General features: G+C 36.6%; 1 protein-coding gene and 1 long non-coding RNA gene across 3 annotated transcripts in view; both read left to right on the plus strand.

The window, feature by feature from the left end:
* The window catches only part of LOC105486272 (collagen type XXV alpha 1 chain), a 507,117-nt gene that overhangs the window by 84,473 nt on the left and 410,490 nt on the right, over positions 1-12,154 (plus strand). The gene's annotated exons all lie outside the window — the stretch shown is intronic.
* LOC139362350 (uncharacterized) overlaps positions 3,314-12,154 on the plus strand; it is a 65,553-nt gene continuing 56,712 nt past the window's right edge. Inside the window, exons 1-2 of the long non-coding RNA XR_011621111.1 lie at positions 3,314-7,255; positions 7,936-7,972. This is a non-coding gene — a long non-coding RNA (uncharacterized lncRNA). The remainder of the gene's footprint in view (positions 7,256-7,935; positions 7,973-12,154) is intronic.

Genomic DNA, 12,154 nt, shown 5'->3' on the forward strand with positions numbered 1-12,154 from the left:
AAGTGAGTGTCTTCCACGGCCTCAATTTTATCACCTGTAAAATAATGAGTTTATAGATTATCTGCACAGTTCCTTCTAGTTTTATTTTATTGTGATTTGGTAATTTAATAAATAAAGCCTTCTGGACTTACTGACTTGCTTTTATGCTTGCAGAATTCCAACTGAGGATCACAGAGAACCTTCCCAGGGAAAGTTTATACTAACTCATTAGTATAAACTTAAATGGGTTTGCTCTAATGCCTAGAAATTTAAAAGTGGCTGATCAAATTCTCCCTATAACTAGTTTGACATCATTGAAACCTCTCATTACACATTTTAAGTCCAGAAAGCAGAAGTTTTGTGAGCCATCAAGAGTCTTGTGGAGGTATTCTAACTACCAACCTATTTTGGCAGCAAATTTTATAAAGGAGAAAGAATTATCACTTTAATCCTAAACACAAATCTATTTTAGATTTGAGTTCAGTGTAATCTCATTAGATAAAAAACTCTCATGAGAACGGCGGCTGAAGATTTGGTTAGAGGGCTTACATATTCAGGGACATGTGATGTGTTCAAAAGGTGAATTTTATGTTTTTTGAAGTGAAGAGGATACAAATTAGTGATATATAATATTAGATGCAAACCAATAAGTGTTCAAAAGCAGTTCATTGGGTGAGAATATTTACCCAACAATTTCCTGAAGTTAGGAGACTCATGTGGTTTTTGGCATAAGAGCTGAGAGAGTACATACTGCAGTATTTGAACAAGGACATGGCAGATTGACAAATTACATCAAATCTGAGATGGGTGGAGGCACATCTAAACAGAGGATGGATTGTCCTGGGTTTGGATAGAGTTTAAAACTTTCATGGGACTTCTCTTTTTAAGCTGCCATGGAGAGTAAGTTTAGTTCAAAAGCCAAAAAAAAAAAAAAAAAAAAAAGCAGCAATTGATTCTGCAGAATTTTAGTATTTAGTAACACTTTCCATTAATGGTACATTAATAAGTCATGTCTCCTAATGTACAAAGTCTTGTGAACCTTCCAAATCGTATCTTGTCAAACGTAACAAACCATATTACAGGATTCATCCGAAAGGTGAGTGTTCATTTTCACCATTACTGGCAACTGAGAAATGATTTTATTATATGACTTGTAGTACTGTCAGTATGAGTGAGCCAACTTCAGGAAAAACACATATCTCCATAAAAAAGACATGACTATAGAATAGTGCATAAAGGTGTACCCAGATTGCCTGAGCACAAACCTGGCTCCACAACTTACTAGCTATGGGAATATAGACGGATTACATATGACTTGTATATACAGTCAGCCTCCATTTCTGTGGGTTTAGTATCCTTGGTTTCAACCAACTGTGATTTGAAAATATTCAGGGAGGAGAAAAGGATGGTTGTGTCTATACTGAACATGTACAAACTTTTTTTCCTGTTGTTATTGACTAAACTCTATAGTATAACAGCTACTTACATAGCATTTGCATTGTATTATTATAAGTAATACCTAATGTGTGTAGTTTATATGCAAAATACTACACCATTTAATATAAGGGACTCAAACATAATCTGCAAAGGACTCCGTGGATTATGATGTCCTTGGGAGGTCGTGGAACTAGTCCCCCACAATTACTGAGAAATGATTATAACTAGATATCTGGCTTGTCAGAGCCTACCTGTAACCAAGGTGAAATACTAGAGACACATTGCATTATACATTTCAAAGCTTCAGTGTTTCCACCTGCTAAATTATTAATAGGTTATTAATTGCATTTCTCTTAGAGTTATTTAGACTTAAAAGACTAATCTACAAAAGAGTTTATAAGTATGTCTAACACATAGTGTTTAAAAATGATAGCTCTGAGATTATTACTATTATTGTCTGTTTTGTATTTCAAATATATTAATGGTTAGATGGCCAAAGGAATAAACAGAATTTGCTTTAAAATAGGGTCAAAACAAAATAATTAAATATTAAATATAAAATTTAAAATACCTCCAGTAAAATTAATAGAATTATAAAAGTAACAAAATTGCATATCTGCCATCTGAAAAGTTGCAGTTTGGCATCTGAGGTAAAATATTAGCCCATTGGTAAGAGATTGAACTTTAGTGTCAGATTTGTCTATTTCTTAAGTTGTTAGGCATCCCAAAGATAGTATTTGTTAGGCAAACTTGCATTAAAAATTAAGAAAAGAGGCTGGGTACAGTGGCTCATGCCTGTAATCCCAGCACTTGGAGAGGCCAAGGTGGGCGGATCACCTGAGGTCAGGAGTTCGAGACCAGCCTGACCAGAGACATGGAGTCTCTTTAGTAGAGACATGGAGAAACCCTGTCTCTACTAAAAATACAAAATTAGCTGGGTGTGGTGGTGCATGCCTGCAATCCCAGCTACTCGGGAGGCTGAAGCAGGAGAATAGCTTGAACCCGGGAGGCGGAGGTTGCAAGTGAGCCGAGATTGCACCATTGCACTCCAGCCTGGGCAACAAGAGCAAAACTCTGTCTCAAAAAAAAAAAAAAAAAATTAAGAAAAGACAGATTAAGTACTAAACTAAGAAAAATAATTAGGTTTTTAAAAAGAATAACCTATTGCTCTAAGAATTTCCTTTTTAAAATTCCTAGTACATCTTTTATTTATTCATTGTTCTACAACCAGCTTTGGTTGAATATTGCAGGAAATGTTTTAGTTAGGCAAAGTTTGTCTTTCTATAATCTTCCACTCTGGTTTTTGAGACCCTTCCCTTAATATACCCTTCTTTTATTGTGCCCAGTTGTATTAGTTTTCTAGGGCTGTTGTAATAAAGTATCATAAACTGTGGCTTAAAATAATAGAAATTTATTCTCTCCCAATTCTTGAGACTTAGAAGTCGAGATGTTGGCAGGACCATGCTCCCTCTGAAGCCTCTAGAGGAGGACCCTTCCTTGCCTCTTACAGTTTATGATAGTACCGGGCATTTCTTGGCTTGTGGCAGAAGAACTCCAATCTCTGCCTGTCTTCACATGGCCGTCCTCCTTTTGAGTGTATCTGAATCTCTTTTCTTTTTATAAGGACAGCAGCCATATTGGATTAGGACCTACTCTAATCTAGTATGACGTCGTATTAATTTGATTATATCTACAAAGACCATTTCCAAATAAGGTCATATACATAGGTATTGTAGGTTAGAACTTGAGCATATCTCTTTGAAGAAACACAATTCAACCCGTAAGCATTTTTACCACGGCAGCCCACTGAGTTTCTTCTTTCCCTCCCTCCCTCCCTCCCTCCCTCCCTCCCTCCCTCCCTTCCTTCCTTCCTATCCATCCATTACATAAAATGAACATCTGCTGTGTGCCAGACATTTTCCTAGGCAGTAGAAACACTGGATAAAGCAAAATAAAGTTCCTGACCTCATGTACTTATATTCTATTAGAAGTCAATAGACAAGTGACATGAAATTTATAGAACATCTCTGAGGATAATTTTTACAAAGATCAATAAAACAAGGAAAGGGGATCAAGAGATATGGGGGCAAAGGGGGATGGCATGTGGGTGAGAGGTACATTTCAGACTGGATGGTCAGTGCCAGCAAGCTGCCCTACTACCCCTATCTATCTGAACCCAATGTGTTGACTCACACATGTAATGTATTAAAAAGGTCTTTCTAAAAATAATTTTTTAAGGCAGAAGAGGGGTGCTAATATAGATTTGATTTTAGAATGTAGAAAAGATGGCTTTGAGGAAGGTCTCATGCTGTATTCATCCTCCCAATATGTGCTAAGTACTTACTGGGTGCTGGGAGCTGTGTTAGGTCAGAGGATGCAATGGTGAGCAAGAAAAGGTGGCCTCTGCCCTCGTGGGACTTTCTCTCAAATTCTGATACAATGTGGAAGACATTCTTAGATAACAAAGAACTAGATAGAACTAGCAGCTGATTGGTATATGGGGAGGAGTTAATTCAGATTTGACGTTACTTACGTCTTTCCTCCTGATTTCCAGGCAAAATAGCTGAATATAATCTAATTAGTTGTTTTAAAGACATATTCTACATACTTACATCTTAGTGACTAAGGGTCAGGTATCAAAATTATAGGGAGGTAAGAAAATTTTTGGTGTGTTGGTGGCTGACCTCCAAATAAACTATATTGTTTTCTTTGGATTTAATATGTTCTAGGATGATTTTTACAGAAATATTATGGTGGAAAATATTGTTGTGAGCTACATAGCCCAGATGTGAGTCATGAAAGCTGGTATAAACCAGATTTTATTTGATGATTTGTTTATTGACTTTTAGAATAGAGAATAAAAATAAATTATGTACTTTCATTTAAGAAAACAAATCTTCATTTTGTGAAGGACAAATCAAAGTTTGCTAAGTAGCTCACCTAAAAAATGACCTAACTTGTTACCCTGATTTCCTGTAGACTGTGTGTATCTGCCAGCTATTGTTTTACTAGGATGAGTGAATCTCTGCCAAAGGATTTAAAAGCTCTTCTAGAACTAGAAAATTCCTTAGTGTACAGAAATAAGATTTGCTGAGATAAATGTTCATCAAAAGGCAATGCATCAAGCTAAGGGAAAAATCTCCAGGCACACAGGCAGATTGTACATTTAGATTTTCTTCTGTATCATGTTAAAAATTATTAAATGAATCTGTTGCTAATCTGGGCACCAGACTAAACCAGAATGAAACCTGTCAAGATCTGTCTCACTAGCGCTATGCCAGCCGTGGTGAGATCAAAGTGTAACCATGGCTTTCACGGAGCACTTCCTAAGGTCCTTTTGGCATCTTTGACTCAGACTAACATCAGCAGTTCTGATCTCTTCTGCTTGCTTGAAGCACAGGGTAGATGGTTCCTTACTTCCCTTTTGTTTTATGTTTTGTCTTGCATTGATACTTTTTTCTCCACTTGGTCCTTGTCCAACACAAACAAGTTACATATATTATATATATAAATATATATATCCAAATGGAGATGTTCAAAGTACTGTTGCAGGAAACTAAAAAATATATATTTAAGTAATTTTAAAGCAACGATTAGTGTTTCTAACGAAGTTCGTAATCTAGGACTTTCCTCAGTGTTACTGGTTACTATTGTTACTAGTGTTTCTTAGTGTTACTATACATGAACAATGTAGATTGACTTGGTGACTACTTCCAGGTTTCCATAGCTACGTATATAAAATATTAATTATAAAGTTAAGGTATAACACTGTCTATACGGCCTCTAAATGTTTTTGGTCCACTACAGTGGAGCCTCATTTTAATGCTATTGTATGAAACAACCTAATTGATTTTACGAAGTTTTCAATATGTTTTCTGTTATTTTTTTTATTCGTTTGAGGTTAAATGGTCAAAACGGAGCACGTATGAGGCTGAGGACACAGATTTAGTCCCTATGAGCCTGAAGTTTTATTCCCTTTCATAATCACATATCATACTGTCTTTAAAGCACAAATCATTAATCTCACCAATAGATGTCATTGGTTACAGGGAGAAATCAGTCAAAAGGCTGAGGATGAGTTGAGGCGAATCTATGATGACTATGGGGGCCTCTACCTTCTGATGTGTGATAGCAAGGTCACGTTCAGAGATGAAGGTGATCATGTGGGGGGCACTATTTTTACTATTTATGTGATAGCACGTCACATTATAGCTTAGATCTGTTGCATTACTCACCATAAAATGTGATGGTAGATTCTTATGTTAGATGAAGCTCATTATCTTTAATTTATTGGGGAAAGGCAATATTAAACTTACAATTTGAACAGCTAAGGTTAGGACATTGCATTGTATAATCAGCCACCCTAAAACTTGGTGGTTTCTAGTAGCAATAATCATTTAATTTGCTTACAAACCTGCAATTTGGATAGGATTTGACTTTGTTTCGTGTGGCGTCAACTGGGATAGCTCAACTGGGGCTGCAGGATCCATTTCTAAGATGACTCACTTACATAGCTGGTAAGTTGGTGCTGTTAACTGGGAGATTACATGGGCTGTTGACCAGGGTTCTCAGTTCCTCCCCACATGGTCCTCCCCATTGGGCTGTTTGGGCTCCCTCAATAGCATGCAGCTGGTTTCCAAGAACAAGTATCACAAAAAGACAGAAAGTGAAAGCTGCCAGCATCCTAAGGCCCAGAAACTGGTTCAACATCTCTTGTGCCACATTCTGTTAGTCAATTAGTCACAGAGCCCACGATTTAAGGGGGAGTAATGTGGATCTCATCCTTTAGTGGGAGGAGTGTTACATACTTTGCAGCTGTCTATAATCTACCACATACATTTCTTATGGTGAGTATTAATTATCTCAGTAAAAATATAGATACTCAGGCACTTCTGTCATCTTAGATTAGATTCTGCTAGTCATATTCCAGAACAATAGAAGCAAGTCAACAGATACCATGATTTAATAATTAGTATTCTAGAAATCATTCTAGCTTTTTTAGTCTTTTTCTGTTTCTAAGCACATACTGATGCATGAATCTGTTGACTTGAAGTCATCCCCACGTCTGGGCAGAAACGGGACACCCTGTCAGTGGTCTCCAAATATTATAGGTTACACATCTCTATTATTACTTATAAAAAGCAAATATTTCTCCTATATATGTGGTAAAAAAACAAGTGGGGACCTGTGTCACTAATTCTTATATGCTCTTACTGTGTAAGAATACTTACTGCAGCAGAAGACAGATAATTTCTTGCCTTCATTCCTGTTACTGATTTTTTTGGAGCATGTACCATCCATGTACCACAGTACTACTATTTTATTTACTTTATACAACAATTAGAAATTTTAAAAGCCAAAGATAAAAAATTTAAGAACTTGTAATTTTATCCTCATGTGCATCTCATTTGAGGGAACTCACGGGTACTATTTTTCCCTCTTCCTTGGCTTCCCGCTTTCCTCCACAGTCATTTGTGATAGATCGTCTATAAACAGTTGGTTCTCTTCTGACATGACATATTGTCTTCATATCATGAAATGGAGTTTAATTTCCCTCTCCTTTAATCTGAGCTTGCCTTGATTTCTTAACCAATAAAGTGTGGCAGAAGTGATGTTATGCACTAACTTCTATGAAGGCTTTCAGCCTGCCAATAGGCCTTTTAGAATGCTTGCTTTTGGAGGGCTCCCTTTTGGAACTTAGCCTCTATATTGTAACAATGCCAAGCCACATAGACAGTCTGTATGTAGGTGGTTTGGTTGTCAGGTCAGCTGAACACTTAGCTGATAGCCAGCATTAGCTGCTGGCCAGGTGCGTAGCCATCTTGGATGTCCAGCCCAGGTAAGGCTTCAAATGACTTAAATCTTAGCCATCATCTGTAACCATATCAGAGAACTACCCAGATGAGACTACACAAACATAGGATAATAATGAATTATTCCTTTAAATTACTAAGTTTATAGGTGGTTTTCTATGAGCAATGAATAACCAGATCATCATTCCTCTGCATTCTGTGTAATTGGTGTTCCAATTATTAATGCCTTTCTATGAGTCAAGACTAGAGAATTATCATCTAAAATATTAAAATAACACATTGTTTTATAGATGAGGAAACTGAGACTCAGAGTTAGTCACTCCAAGGGCAATCAGGAAATAAAGGGCCGGAAATTCAAAATACAGGTCTTATGACTGTGAAAGCCCACATTCTTTCTCCTGCTATAGCATTCTTCAGGTCGAGGCATTGTGAAATAATATTAGACATTGGTCAGCATGGTTGCCTGGAATTCTGAACAGACCATAGCAGATGGAAGCTCCAGTTGGATCTTTGGGTTCCTTAGGGTTTGGAAAGAGGTTAAGCAAACAACCAGATTAGAAACATATTTGGCAGGGGCAAAGGATCTCCAGCAATGGAATGTCTCTAAAATCCTTCATAGGCACCCTGCTAATGAAAGAGCTTTTCTGTCTCTTAACATCTTTAATTTTTTTTTATTTTTTAAGTATTTTTTCTGAATATCTTCCAGGTTCATAGAATGGGATGCCCACTGATGACAATGCCAGGTAATTTGAGTAAGAACATCTTGCTCCCCATACCTCTTCTCCCTCATTATCACTCCCCATCTCTTAATATCATTCAGAAGGCTCAGAATGAACAGCTAGCAAACAGGATGGGAGACAATCAGAAAGGAAAAGTGTCAGTGTCACTCATGCCCTTCCTAAGTGGGAGGCTTTAAAAAAAACTTTTTGTATTTTTTAATTGTTATATATATATACACACACACACACTCACACAACATATATATATGTATTAAAATATTTTCTTTTTTCTTTTCAACTTTTATTTTAGGTTCATATGCAGTGCAGGTTTGTTACATTGGTAGAGGGTGTGTCATGGGGATTTGGTGTAAACATAATTTTGTCACCTATATAATAAGCATAGTACCCAATATGTACTTTTTCAGTCCTCATCCACCCTCCTCTCACCGTTCACTCTCAAGTAGGCCCCAGTGTCTGTGGTTCCCTTCTTTGTGCCCATGTGTACTCAATGTTTAGCTCCCACTTATAATTGAGAACATACGGTATTTGGTTTTCTGTTCCTGTGTTAACTCGCTTAGGATAATGGCCTCCAGCAACATCCGTGTTGCTGCAAAGGGAATAATTTATTCTTTTTTATGGCTATGTAGGATTCCATGTTGTATATATATACCACATTTGCTTTATCCATTTCCAGGTGGGAGGCTTTATCCAGGAATAGGGGGAACAGCTGGTACATGGAGTGATGTTGGCATCACTTAATTATAGCAGGAGACTGACTTTCTGGGGGTCAGACTGAGACTGCATTTTGCAACCTAAAGAAAATATAGGCATTTTATTACCTAAGAGTTATCAAAAAGGTCACGATTGTATGATTTTTGAGCCATGGTAGGGGAAGAACTTGTCCCACTGTGTACATGCTAAAAACGGTGGGAGGCAAAATAAGATTACATTGCAATTTTGTCTGTTGGAATATGCTGGCTCAACTTGCCTGCCAGTATCTTGTAAGGTATCTTACAGGTAGACTGCATTCTGCAGTGTTTTGTAAGGTGGGCAGAAACCTAGCAGAGTGACTGTTTTGAACTTAGACCATTATCTCTTTTGGATAAGAAGTGAATTTTAAAATTTTAAGTAGAAGAGGAGAAACACTCAGAAGTTTTACACAATTTTATTAAAATTGTGAAAATTTCAATATAAAACATTACAGTTATTCAATATAAAATGGAGTTTTCCAACAACCATATTATGTGGCTTGCAATTTGTTTTGATACTAGTAGGAGCCTTTTACCTCTTAGTGATTTTTTTTGAGGCTTATCTCCTTTATGTTGCACCCTCCCGTTTCCCTTCCCAAATTGGTTCATCACAGAACTATAATGAATAACAAGAACCATATACTGTATTTTAATATTTACTTTTTTTTTTTTTTTTTTTTTTTGAGATGAAGTTTCGCTCTGTTGCCCAGTCTGGAGTGCAGTGGTGCTAATTTGGCTCACTGCAACCTCTGCCTCCCGGGTTCAAGCAATTCTCCTGCCTCAGCCTCTGGAGTAGCTGAGACTACAGGCACCCGCCATCACACTGGGCTAATTTTTGTATTTTTAGTAGATGGGTTTTCACCATGTTGGCCAGGCTGGTCTCGAATTTCTGACCTCAAGTGATCCGCCCAGCCGAGCCTCCCAAAGTGCTGAGATTACAGGCGTGAGCCACCTCTCCCAGCTTAAGGTTTACTCTTGAGAGCAAGTGTTTCCATTGAAAACAGAAGATACAGTAGTAAAGAGTGGGGATATCATATACTCCTTTCTGTGAGATATATACATTATGTAGAAATGCTCATAGTCTGTATTACAAAGATAATAATTATTTACTGAAGGTTTTTGAAAATAAAGTGAGGGAAATTTTATTAATGTTGTTACTAGTATGTTACTAATTATGGATCTCATGAATATCCCCAAAGATACTAAAATTTACTGCTATGTGTCTGGAAAGAAATAGAGTTTATTGGTTAATGTTTCTTGTTTTATTTTACGTTTTAATGTTGCCTGTATTTTTATTAGGAGAAACCCTCATTGATTTGGATAACAATTCATCTCTGAAGGAGTTCACTGGGTTATTCAGACATATATGAACATATTAGCAACTCTCATTTTTTTCTGGCATTATCTCCTATCTAGTTGTTTGGAATAAAACTGAAATCTTTACCATTCAGCATTGTTATGTGATTAGTTTCACCTGCTTTTGGAAATAGAAATAGATACTAGCTTATTCTGAATATGTACAGAGCAGTGTTCACCTTAACCCATTGTTTTGTCGCCATTCTTTGTTGCATGTAACTCTCACCTAGGCTGTTAAATTTACTTGAAAATATTAATTGACGGCCATCTTGCTTTACCAATATATCTAGTGGAAGAGGACCTGCAAAAGAAATGCCCCTCATTCTTTGTCATGTAAATGGAAGAAATATTTAGTGAATATAATGAAAAGCACAATAATAAAACATTTCATTCAATTAACTACTGTTTATTATGTACTCCCTATTTTCTCAGCGCAGTGCTAAAAGCAGGAGGTAGATAAGTGTTAAGAAGTAGTCTGGTTTATGTGTCTGAGTGTAAATGAGAATAGAGAAAATGCAGTGGAAAATGATCCTCTTCAGGGCACTTTGTATTCTATGTAAGATGGTTCTGTCACATGCTACTGTTCTCTGTAGCTTAGTATAAAATAATTCAACTTGGTAAGATATAGGAAAGCTGTGTGGACTCATGTATATGTGTGCCTCCTCTCTAAAATGGAAGCAAAATCATTTATTTGAGTTATCACTTTCTTTCGTAATGTGGTTCTTTGTAGTTTCTTCACTGAAGCTAATAATCCTTTCTATAAAACAGTATATTAAAATTTTTAAAAAATCTGAAATCACTATGTAGATAAAATTGTGAGAAAAATTCCTGCTTTTAAACTATCTGAATGAGATCTAAGAATTTGTTGTTTTCATTTTATTAACTAGTATCTTCTTTCTTGGAAAATAAATTTTCCCTGCAGGGTTCTCCACATTCTGAAGTGCAGAGTGAGGTGGAGGCTGCATCCTTAGGGTGTGGAACAGTGTCTGCTAAAAAGAGACTCCTCAGTGTATGTTTGTTGAATGGATGAGTGAATGTGGATGGAAAGAATACGATAAATGACTTCTTTATTTTTGGTGTGTTGGATTGCTTGGATTCAGAAGCATAAGAGCTACCTCGTAGATGGAACTCACTCCTTAAGTCAAAGTAGTTTTGCCCAGACTGATGCATAGTAGAAAGCGCAAGACTCATTTCAGAGTTGTTAATTATATTTTAGCTGTTCCTGTGCTGTGATTTTCATATTGCATGGTGTGTTGGAATTAGCAGAGGGTATACAGAATGAGTATATATGCGTGTCTCTTTCTATAATGCTCTGTTAAACTGCAGGACAACCTAGTTTATGATCACTAGGAAAAATGCTGATTACATTGAGCCTACTTTAGAAAGACTAGAAGAGCTCTTTCAATGATTTTGGAAAAAGTTTAAGAGTGTCTTGGCAACCATTTTCAAAGTATCACATTGAGAAGCAATTCTTTAATAGAGTATACTTTATTGCTAGCACTGTGTAGGTAGGATTGACTTATAAAACATAACTTTAAGTATTTGGTGTATTATAAATTGAATGTTTACTTTCTTTTGTTTCTGACTTTTCAGCATCCTACATATTTTTTAATGATCAATTACAGGTATGGTCAGTAGTCACTAAGTTGTAAATAGAAGTTGGACACATTTTGAATTATGGGGCAATGTATAGTGCTTATTTCAAAACAATAGTTAACTTGTCATTTCTGTTTTCTTTAACACTTATCTAAACAGAGAAGCAGTGTTTTCTTGCTAACATTGGCTTAAGGGAAAACCATGCACTAGAAAATTAGCATTTTGAGAAATTTCAATGAAAAGTGACATTCAACACCTGAGCTATATCTTAAGTGTTTTGTCAGTGATAGAAACCTCAGGGACAAGCCATCAGGAGTGAGAAGAGAACTGTATTGAAGACCTCAGTGATCCTCTTGCAAATCACTCCAGCTCTAATATTACCTTACATCACTGTAACTACGCTCCAGGAAGACTGCCAAGATGTTAAAACTCCCCCGCCCCCACATCACCCACAGCTAATTGATGATCTGATATGGGATGCTTTGACTCAGCTGTATCACATATA

This window comes from Macaca nemestrina, chromosome 3 (genome assembly GCF_043159975.1).
Source record: "Macaca nemestrina isolate mMacNem1 chromosome 3, mMacNem.hap1, whole genome shotgun sequence".
Classification (NCBI taxonomy): domain Eukaryota; kingdom Metazoa; phylum Chordata; class Mammalia; order Primates; family Cercopithecidae; genus Macaca; species Macaca nemestrina.